Below are 12,040 nucleotides of genomic sequence, written 5' to 3'. Positions count from 1 at the left end.
AGTTTCTTTAGAAACTTTCAGCCTTTATAAGTTTATTATCAACGACTTGAGAACCTTGATATAGTTGAAGAACATCAGATACATTGGGAGACTTAGGGGAGGGAGAGGGCCCCTGACTGACCTTAGTGCCATATTTACACATACATTTCGTTTTTGTCTCTGAAAAAGGGCAACATGTTGTTAGATAATTGCCTGGTAAGCAGAGCAAAATTAGACTTGAGAATACACATTCTCTTACTCCCGATCCATTTTTTCGTAATATATAGATTTAGCCAAGCCAAAAAGTGGAGCTCCCAAGTTCGTAATATTAATGATAACATAAAAGATGTTCATTTGCCAAAACTCGCCTGAGACACCCCTCCCTTCGTTTTGATAGTCTCCCCTACCCTACCTATGAAAGCTAAAAGCACGTACGCATGTACGTACGTACGCTCGGTCAGTCACGTTAAAAACAAACGAAAATAGGTTAACCATAATTATTACATGGGTATGGGGGTCTGCCCCACACGCGCTTCGTGCACGTGGGAGCCCCACTATGAATTAAACTTCACAGTATTAGATAGTGGTTAAGGTATGTGCAAGAAATAAAACTGTAGACATAAATTGAAGCGAGGAGCACTGATTTGCCTGAAAATATCCTCAGAATTGGGAGAAATAAGTAAAGAGCACTTTTGTGCTGAGGGATGGGTGTGGATTTGTGCCCTGGTTTGTTCAAAAGGTGGCTTGTTAGGAATGAATGTTATCACTTAAATACCCTGTATTCAAGGCAATTAATTGAGAGACTATGTCATTAGGAACGTTTCATACACTTATTTCATTGTCATGTCACGGCATTTATCTCGGTTATCAACAGTTGTACCTTGAGGAAAGCTGGTGACAAGGCAAGAATTTACATAGTGCCTGTGGTGAAACTGTCAGAAGGCAACATGATTGTAAGAGCCCCTGACGGTAAGACCCCTGATTGTAAGAACCCCTGATTGTAAGAACCCCTGATTGTAAGAACCCCTGATTGTAAGAACCCCTGATTGTAAGAACCCCTGATTGTAAGAACCCCTGATTGTAAGAGCCCCTGATTGTAAGAACCCCTGATTCTAAGACCCCTGATTGTAAGAACCCCTGATTGTAAGAACCCCTGATTGTAAGAACCCCTGATTGTAAGAACCCCTGATTGTAAGAACCCCTGATTGTAAGAGCCCCTGATTGTAAGAACCCCTGATTCTAAGACCCCTGATTGTAAGAACCCCTGATTGTAAGAACCCCTGATTGTAAGAACCCCTGATTGTAAGAACCCCTGATTGTAAGAACCCCTAATTGTAAGAACCCCTGACTGTAAGACCCCTGATTGTAAGAACCCCTGATTGTAAGAACCCCTGATTGTAAGAACCCCTGATTGTAAGAACCCCTGACTGTAAGACCCTTGATTGTAAGAACCCCTGACTGTAAGACCACTGATTGTAAGAACCCCTGACTATGAGACCCCTGATTGGCAAAAGGCAAAGAGATTGGAATAAACCTAGTAAGTAATTAAAAGGGTCATTGCAAGTAAGTTTCCAAAGTTTATTCGAAATGTATTATAAAATTACAGATATTGAATACACTTTGCCTAGTGCTAAACCTGGACCTTATTCACTTTGATTATACTTCTATTGACAGCATTAAAATACATGCAAATAGACAAACTATTAATAATATATCTCATCACGTTTTTTGAAAAAATGATGGGAAATGAAGTTTAACTTGGATAAAACACTCGTGTACCACTTGCATTACAACTAAGTTTGTTTGAAAAATTTATCCATGCAATATAAACAAATAGAGTTTGATGTTTTCTACTGATTAATATTGAGATGATGACACTCAATATAGGCACAGTGCCTGCTTCCTAACAACCTATGAGCCACTCATTCTTTGAGACACTCAACAAACTCCTTACATCTGAAATTCATGTCATTAAAAATAAGCAAGAGGTAAATAGTTAATGCTTTAAAAAAATGTGTGAATTACAATATGGGTATTGAATAAATATTTCATTAAAAAGAAGTACAAGGGTTAATCAAAATTAAAAAATTGACAACTTCTTTAGCATATTTTCCACTATAATAAAATTTCTTCTCTTTGAAATTATAGGGTTACCACGAGAGACCTTTATGATGGATTAAAAATTTGCTTCTATTCTTCCTAGTATATATGTATTTATTGATTCTGGAGGATTAAGTTCCTGGTTTTTACATCAATTATAGATAAAAAGCTCTCTCTGGCTATGTGATCCATAGACTTTATCAACAAGTATTTCTGAGTTTAGCACATTTGCAGTTATTTACAATACACATAATTTCCACTCCTCTCCAACCAGATTTAATACATGTATTTGGCTGATTTAAGATTTGGTAAAATCAAATAAGGCTGAGGAGTTAACCAAACACTAAATTTGGCCTGTCCTATACTGTAGATGTAACATTAACGAGTATAAATTAAAATGAAACAAAGGTAGCTTTAAATTTAATCATGTCAGGGAGGTATGAATTAGCTTAGTGTATAATTTTCTCTCTTCGAGTGAGTTTTACCATTAGTCGATCTTTCATTTTCTTCGTTGGCGGCAAACGGTGAGCGATCGATATATCGTTTGGGTTGAGGTTCATGCACTACCATAATCTCAGACATTTCTTTTACCAGCAACGCTGGGTTATCAGTTGGTACGATCGGAATACCAGTTATTTCCAGGCAATCTCTTCGTGCGTACTGCTCAAGCTCATCCAACTGGATCTCAACATTAAGATAATCGTTTCCAAGCTTCCCAAAGTCTTCTTTTATCAATCCAATATCGCCCTTTAGACTGTCATTGTGTTCTTTTACGTCCTTAATGGTTGATATCACTATATCGTATTTCTTTGAAATGAAGCCTTGGGAATTTTCAATTTCTTCAAATCGTTCTCGGTGGTCTTAAGGCCAGCTTTGAGCGAATCGACTTCCTTGCGGATCTCTTCTCGTATGTTGGGATGAAACTCCTTTGCCCAAAGCTCTTTCAAACTTTTTACCGTTAGACTCATGCTATCTCATGCTTTCAAACAGCCCAACTTCTGAGCTCTTTCAAACAGGCCAACTTCTTCAAACAGCCCATCTTCTTCAAACAGCCCAACCTCTTCTTACCAAGAGTGTCACGCAAGAGTCTCCGTACAAAACTTGCACCAGTACAACGCTGAGAAAATATCGAGACCTAAACGACCCATTAAAATTACCGATCACTTCACATGCACCTCCACCAACGTCATCCATCGCATAACTTGCACTTATTGCAAAAAAGAAAAAAAAAATTCATGGGTGAAACAGGAGATTGACTAAGGTTTTTCAGGGATTCCTGTCAAACAATAGTCCATGGTAGTGAGAAACAGAAAGTACTGCAGTATATTAATCGATTTACTTAATTCATTTGTGCGGTTCAAAATCTTATGAAGTAAGTGAAAATGACGAACACGTGAATGTGAGAAACTGTTACTTAAATAAAGTTCACCTCAATCATGAAATGATCTTAGAGACGCCATGGCTTAAACCTTCTCTCTGTTATGACATTCCTAAGTGTTATGATAAGTGGGTTCTAAGTCACGTGATCTCATGGATCACGTGCAGTGTAAAATCACTGAAGGAAAATAAAAAAAGTTGAACTCACAACATAGTACCAGGATCTCTTTTAAAGAAACTTTTCTAACTCCTAACTCCGACATGGAACGTATGAAACCTCCCTCAGAATTGGATATTGATAGTCCCAATCTTGCAGATATATGGAAGGAATGGAAAGAAGCGTGGGAATTGTATCGGATATCGAGTGGCCTTCACGAAAAGGACGATGCCATACAGATATCAACTATCCAAAGTATTCTCGGGACCAAAGCAAGACGAGTGCTCAAAACTCTACCAAATATTCCCGAAGATATCACGCAAAGGACTGTTGGAGGTATCTTAACAGCGCTGGAAACGTATTGTGTTCCTCGGAAGAATACAACCTACGAACGATACGTCTTCAGAAGGACCACCCAAGAAAACCGCTCGTTTGACATATTTGTCACAGATCTCAGAAGAAGAGCTGAATACTGCGATTTCGGAGTGATTAAGGATTCCCTGATACGAGATCAGATTGTGGTGGGCATAAATGATACCAAACTACGAGAGCGACTGCTACGCGAGGCGGATTTGACACTTCAGAAGGCCATGAAATTATGCAAAATCACGGAGCAATCTAAGGAACAGTCGAAAATCTTCATCTCACCAACCACTAAAACGGGTAACATTGACGCTGTAAAGAAGGCAAAGCCACCGGTGGACACTGGAAAATCCAAACACGAAGACTGGCGCAGAATAATAAAATGCAAATTCTGTGCAGCGTCTCATGACAGGGGAAAATGTCCGGCCTATGGAGCCACGTGTCACAAATGCAATGGAAGAAATCACTATGCTCGGTGCTGCTTCAAATCGAAGAATGGCACGGAAGAAAGAAGTGTACGTCACGTGGAAATAGAGGAACACGAAAGCAATGAACTGTTGGAGGGTCTTTACATCGAGGAAATTCAAGGTAGTACTAGAAGGAACATTCAGTCAAATCTACTTGTTAATGACATTCCCGTAAGTTTTAAACTTGATACAGGTGCAGAATGTAATATAATTTCCTCAGGTTTGGCTACTGAGTTGAATGCTCAGGTACAGCCAACAAACATGTTACTCAAGTCATTTGGGGGGCACCAGCTAGATACTGTGGGAAAATGCCTTCTTGATACAAAGGTAAAAGGGGCTAAGGGTTCAACACCCTTGGAGTTTTATGTACTCCGAGATAATGTAAGACCCCTCCTTGGTTTAGAATCATGCCTAGACCGATAGCTAATCACCTTGAATAACAAAGTAGAACAAATAGGTCTCAGTGTCAATGAAGTTCAAGAAAAATTCACCCTTCTGGATGAATTTCAGGATGTTTTCAAAGGTTTAGGATGTGTCAAGGGAGAGTATGACGGGTTCAAACCATTTACTGCAGTATAACATTAAGTTGAAGGCTAATAGTAACCCTACTATTCAACCACAACGGAATGTCCCATTAAGACTAATAGATAAACTCAAAAGAACTCTCAAGGAGCTTGAACAAAAAGATATCATTTCCAAAGTAGAGGAACCAGTTACCTGGGTTAGCAATTTAGTAATCGTAGAAAAACCAAACAAAACTCTGAGATTGCGTCTAGACCCGTCAGATCTAAATGAAGCCATTGGAAAAGAAGATTTCAAACCGCCAAGTTTTGAAACAATTTCAAGTACTCTGAGTGGTTGCAAAGTTTTCTCGGTTGTTGACATGTCAAATTGTTATTGGCACCAAAAACTTTCCGAAGAATCCTCATTTCTCTTTGTGTTTAATTCGCCTTTTGGCCGATTTCGTTTCAAAAGAATGCCATTTGGTATTTCATGTGCAAGTGAAGTGGCCCAGAAAATGGTTGAAAAACACTTTGGCGATATTTCAGGTGCATTACCAATTTTCGATTATATCATCATTGGAGGTAGAGATGAACAAGAACATGATATGATATTGCGCAAGGTGTTGACAAGGGCACGAGAGCGCAATATCAAATTCAACCGAGACAAAATCCAATTTCGAGTAAACAAAGTCAAGTACATGGGTGAAGTTGTTAGTGAACTGGGATTTTCACCAGACCCAGACAAAATTTCTGCTTTTTACAACATGCCCACTCCATCATGCAAGCAAGATCTGCAAAGGTTATTAGGAATGATCAACTATCTTGCCAAGTATATTCCAAACATGTCTGAATTAACTGCTCCATTGCGATCCTTACTTAAGTCTGCTGTGCCATGGACTTGGTTTCCAGAGCACGATACAGCTCTTACTAAATTCAAATCCATCTTGAGTAGCACCCCAGTCCTACGATTTTATGACATAACTTTACCTACGACACTCCAAGTTGATGCCATTAAAAACGGCCTAGGAGCATGATTGATGCAACAGAATCAACCAGTGGCATATGCCTCGCGTGCTATGTCAAGTTCTGAAATCAATTACGCCCAAATTGAGAAAGAACTCTTAGCGATCGTTTATGGATGTGAGAGATTTTATATGTACACATATGGGGCAGAAATTGAAGTACTCTCTGATCATAAGTCCCTAGAAATTATTTTCAAAAAGCCTCTTTTCAAGGTACCCCCTCGCTTGCAGAGAATGAGACTTCGTCTGCAAAGGTATAATCTTAAAGTGAGATATGTTCCAGGGAAGTTTCTTTATATTGCAGATACCCTCTCAAGAGCAATCGTTCAATCCAGTGTTCCTACTGATGATGATATGCATCATGACATGGAGCATTTCATTCATAGTGTAATTCTCGATCTAACAATTTCAGATATGAAGTCAATGGAATTACAACAGCTAAATTGCAATGATCCTGCTATGCAATTGTTACATAGGTATGCCATGGAGGGTTGGCCTCAACACAAACGTGATGTACCTCCTTCTCTAAAGTCTTTCTGGATTGTCAGGAATGATATTCACGTAACGGATGGAATCCTTCTCAAGGACAACAGGCTTGTCATTCCATTTATATGGAGAACGGATATACTTTAGAAATTGCATTTAAGTCACTGTGGCATTGAGAAAACCAAAGCTAATGCACGTACAACGGTATTTTGGCCTGGCATGAATAAACAAATTGAAGACATGGTGTCTTGTTGTGAAAAATGTCTGAAATATCAAAGTAAGCAGTCGAAAGAACCCATGCAAACTCGACAAATCCCAACATTGCCCTGGCAAATTGTTGCATCAGATGTGTTAGAACACAAAAATCAAAACTACATTGTGGTCGTTGATTATTATTCAAAGTACATTGAGGCTATTAGGCTCAATAGCAAAGCCAGCAGTGATATTATCAGGTGTCTCAGTGAAATTTTCTCAAGACATGGTTATCCACAAAGTCTAATTGCTGACAACATGCCCTACAACTCCAGAGAAATGAAAGAATATGCTACGCAATATGGCATTAACATAATAACAACCAGTCCTACATATAGTCAGGCAAACGGTCTTGCAGAAAAGGCGGTCAACATTGTTAAAAACTTACTAAGAATGGAGTGCAATTTGAATGAAGGTCTGATGGAATACTGCAACACACCAATAAGCAATTTTCCTTATTCACCTAACCAAATGTTATTCAGTAGGCGAACTCGCACAAGAGTTCCTGTTCACCTCTTGGTCTTAGTACCACAGAACTGTCATGATGTTCCAGAATTACTAGAGAAACCAGGTGACAAACATTTATCACGCGCTATAGTTACAGGAAAACATGACACACCCAGATCATATATGATTACTGATGAATCTGGTAGAGAGTATCGTAGAAATAGACGTCATATTCATCTTACTCAGGAACCCCTTGTTACTATATTAGATAATGATCTCACTGATGATTCACAGCCTGGAACCATGCAATCCATTGTAAGCTCTCTAAGTGTAACTAGAGAATCAGATGCTAATCTGGAACCAGACCTACCCGATACTGTTGCCACCTCGGTTCCGCGTCGCTCTACTCGGGTCAGATCTGTTCCGGTTTGGCATAAGGATTATGTTATGTAAAAGAGTTGTATTTTAGATTAATCTACAGTTGAGTTGTTGACTTCTTGTTCCAGTTTTTACTTGTATTAGCATAATGTCGTTAAGACAGCCAAATAGCTTAAGAAGGGGGATGTTATGATAAGTGGGTTGTAAGTCACGTGATCTCATGGATCACGTGCAGTGTAAAATTACTGAAGAAAAATAAAAAAGTTGAACTCACAACACTAAGTGTACCGTTTTGGCGCATACTTGTGAGTTATCACAACTGGATCAGCCTCCATAACAACAGTTGCTAGAACACATTTGTTTTGAAAATATTCATATTCAGAGGACATGGGGTCAAAATAGTTGCGCATAAAATCATGACAACGCATTTTGAAGAGAAACTGTATTAGAAACATAAGCATCTGACTCTAGATTTCACTACTGACTACTACCAACTTAACAGAAAATTAAGCCCATCTGATGGATGGTATTTCCAATTCAGATGAAGCCATACTCCCTTACAGATGTTACGATGAGCTGTTGTGTGATTTGATCGTTTAAATCAGATAGCAGTAAATGTGTGCAATCAAGAAAGTACAACATTCCTTAGAGGTAACTGCTTATAACTTTAAAAGTCATTGTAATTTGGATATGGCAAACACAGAAATTCATCCTAACTTCCTCAAAGATCATCACGCACGACAAATAACGACTAAAAATAAAACAATGGTGTTTGGGTATTTTGATACTTGGGTACCGTCAACGGTTGAGCGTTTGGCTCGCTTATTATGAAATTGGAGTGTTCAAGCGTAATACAATTTAATCTGCCGCTAATTGTAATATCGATGAAATTCCGATCTTGCTCTTAAGAAATTAAGAAATTTACCAAACACTGCGATCTCAAAATATCATATTAAGAAAATTTTGCAATGGGGGTTGTTAAAGCCACGAAACACATTATGAAGATTTCAACACATAGGACTCATGAATGTTATGGTTACCTCTTTACAAATGAATGTCAACGCTCGATGTATAAATTAAATTCTATAAGTCCTTATCTCTTTCACACAATCATATTCTGATTGTAATGAAACATTAATTCATTTTTAAGGGTTAAAGAGGTTTCACCTCAGAATCGTGCCAGCTTTGATGTTTGAGTGAGCAAAGAAGGACACATCCTCCACACAAGAAGAGTAAGCTTCACGCTTAGTTCGGATCAAAATATTTTATCAACCTTTGTGAACTTCCTATGTTAATACAGGAAAACAAACACGGATGCACCTTATTCCAGAACACCCCTCCCTTGTGAGTATTGAGAGACTTCCGGGAAATTCACCTGTATTTTAGCACATTCTCGTCGCATCTTAAGTTCCTACGCCCTGTTACGTTACCTCGGGAAACTGCCTTATAAATACAGGCTTGAGTTATTGAAATTTCTTTAATCTAGAACTGTGCTACGTATGCATTTCGGGATCTACAGCTTTAAGGTTGGGAGAGGAATTTAATCGCATCATGTCTGTTTCACAAAACTCTTCTATTCTGCTTAGTGTGGCACTTTTATTCATGATTGAGTCGTTACCTTCAGCTCGTGTAGCTTTGGTAAGTTGCAAAAACAACAACAGAAAATCCGAAAAATGTGAGTAAGAATCTATGCTTTGCAATTGGTATATTATGATAACCCTTGGATTATATTTTACTGAATACGACGGTTGTTTACATAGTGGCAGAATGTTTTTCTGAGTTGGTGTTGGAATTCAGCGATTCCTTACGGAGAGCATTTCTACTTGCACTCTAGCGTTCTCCATGAATTCAGAACTGTAAAAAAAAAAAAAAAACTGAACTATCGATCGTTTCTTGGTTGAATTATCTCCTTTACTTTATTTTCAATTATTTCTTCTATTCCTCGTACATCCTCTTTTCCTAGTACTCGTAACCGACGATAACAATTTCGTTTTTTATCTCTTAACAGCTAAGAACTGTGCTGAGCTGTACACAAGGGGTCAAACCATAAGTGGTGTTTATGCAATTGACCCTGACGGTAAAGGTGCCTTTGATGTATATTACGACCAGACAACAACTGGTGGAGGGTGGACAGTCATCCAAAAGAGACAGAATGGCCCTGTTGATTTCAACCGCACCTGGGATGACTACACAAACGGTTTCGGTAATTTCCTCATTGGCGAGTTTTGGCTCGGACTTAACAAGATTAGCCGCCTGACGCAGAACGAGACAGAAAACAAGCTTAGGGTAGATTTAGTAGCAAGTAATAAGGCTGTTTACGTTGAATACGCTTCAATTGGCATTGGAGACAGGAATAGTAACTACACACTGAGCCTCGGCAATTTTTCAAGTAAGTCAATCTGGTTGGTTAAATATTCTCGCAAACTCTCTATCCGGTCCGTTATTATGCATTATAATTGAACAGACAACAGATTCGTCTTGGTGCCGAGCTTATTGCTGGCGAGCCCTAGCAAGGCAGCAGCCTATTCTTTACATTAGCGAGAAAAAGCTAAAATTTGTCGGCTGTAAGATCAGATTCATGCACAGCCGGTACGTTTTTTATATCCGGGGTGCTTGTGATGACATTACGTAAAATGCACGTGGGAATAACAATCGATTTCGAGTAATGCCCGTTGCGGTCAACAATTCGACCATTGATTTAAGTTTGCCCGTTGAGGTGAAAGAAAATCTTGCAGTCATAGGTTCAAAATGTGGATCACTCGTTGAAGCTACCTATTCAAGAAAATGTGGATCGCTCGCTGAAGCTAGCCATTCAACTGCAAACGCGAATGACTGTTTGGGCTTTGAGACCAATTCTGAGTCGATTTCATCCGTGGATCCATTCGACCGTCAAGTCCGTTTGTTTTTCAACCTTTGAGTAAAAAGAAAACTTCTCGAGCATAACATTAAGTTGTCGTTCGCTCAATTACGTTGAACATTCCTGAAAATGTGTCGGTCTTTCCGAAAGGCGGTTCACGAGTTTTGAAGGGAAAAACCTTTATTGGGATATTTACAGCATAAAATATGAAGAGCGCCGACAAGGGATGATCAATGCGATTGACACCCTTTTTCCTTGCCTTTTTTTTTTGTTCAGCATTGATGAATACTTTCACAACTTCCAAGCAGGCAATCGTCATTTTCAGAAGTGTCACTGATCTGTTTTAAGTGAATCAAATGGTTCATATTATACTTTTGACCCTCTTGCAGGAAACGGTGATTTTATGCCAAAATCTAATGGCACAGCAACTGTATTAAAATTTGGAGATTTGGGTGAACTTGAAACATTATTTTGTTCTTTAGCAAATGAACTGACATGCGAGTGTTTTGGAATATTCCCTTTAACGCCAGCACCCACTTTCACATTTAGAATGCTAGTAATAATGTATCTGTATTTGTATTTGTATTTTTTTTTTTGCAACGTCTCCTTATCCAGATAACAATGTTATACATGATGGTCTCAAGCATCACAAAGCATCACAAAGGCCTCTGATTTGGTACTTGGGATAGAGATCCCGGTGGTCCTGGATGTGTAACTAAAGAAGGTGGAGGTTGGTGGTACAGCCGTAAGGATTGTGAAAAGCCTTTGCACTACATACATACATACATACATACATACAAACGTTAGTTGACCACTCCCCATGGGGGCTTTTCAGGGCCAATTCCCAACCATCCCAACCCAAGGGAGGACATCCGCAACACAGTATTCTCGTGCGTGGGAAATTAACGTCTCCTACCCCTAACCCTGCAGGAGACGGGGCCTACGGTTTATTCGTCCTTATCCGAGAAGACTAGAATATCTATCCATTTCTTGATTATAGAAAGGTAGCAAATTCTCCTCACTTATTTCAAGACCATGAGTATCGGTCCGGCCGGGGCTCGAACCGTCGATCTTCCGCACAACACAATCCGGCACTCAAGTCTCAACGGGGTCTATCAGATTTATAGAGGGAGCGAGATCTATTGGGCAAAACTATATCCCCAAATGGCTAACGGCAGTGCTCCCACGACAACTGAAATGAAGATTAGACCTGCGAACTTTACTTAAAATTGTCTTGCTTATTATTTTGTTGATGAAATGTAATTAAAGAGCCTGTAAGAACTATACGCATTGTAAATCAAAGTGAATAAAAAAAGCATCTTGTGATATGTAACCAGCCATTAAAATGCTTCCAATGCTTTTGTTTCAAATGAAGTAGGAATACATTTTATGAAAACAATGACAGTCAAGGAAATAGATAAGGAAGTTCATACAGTGGTGTTAGGATTTGTTTTCATACCAACATTCAAGCCTTTACTTTATGTGCACTTTTTTTTTTTTTTTTTTTTTTTAATTTTGTATCTTTCTTTGGCACTAGAAAAGGAAAGACTAAATTTCTGTGGAAGACTAAACAATTTACGGTCCTAAGTTAGAGTTACTAACATCAGGCATAAAGCTATTGATATGTATTAAAGTATATTTAAAAAATTAAA

At 38.8% G+C, this 12,040-nt stretch overlaps 2 pseudogenes; both read left to right on the top strand.

The window, feature by feature from the left end:
* The first annotated feature begins 3,637 nt into the window (after nt 1-3,637).
* LOC148740816 (uncharacterized) lies at nt 3,638-4,965 on the top strand (annotated as a pseudogene).
* Nucleotides 4,966-5,024: 59 nt separating this feature from the next.
* On the top strand, nt 5,025-11,615 carry LOC111345356 (fibrinogen-like protein 1; annotated as a pseudogene).
* Nucleotides 11,616-12,040: the final 425 nt, after the last annotated feature.

This window comes from Stylophora pistillata, chromosome 1 (genome assembly GCF_964205215.1).
Source record: "Stylophora pistillata chromosome 1, jaStyPist1.2, whole genome shotgun sequence".
Classification (NCBI taxonomy): Eukaryota; Metazoa; Cnidaria; class Anthozoa; order Scleractinia; family Pocilloporidae; genus Stylophora; species Stylophora pistillata.
The sequence above is the reverse complement of the archived record's forward strand: the minus strand, read 5'-3'. Positions and strand labels throughout refer to the sequence as shown.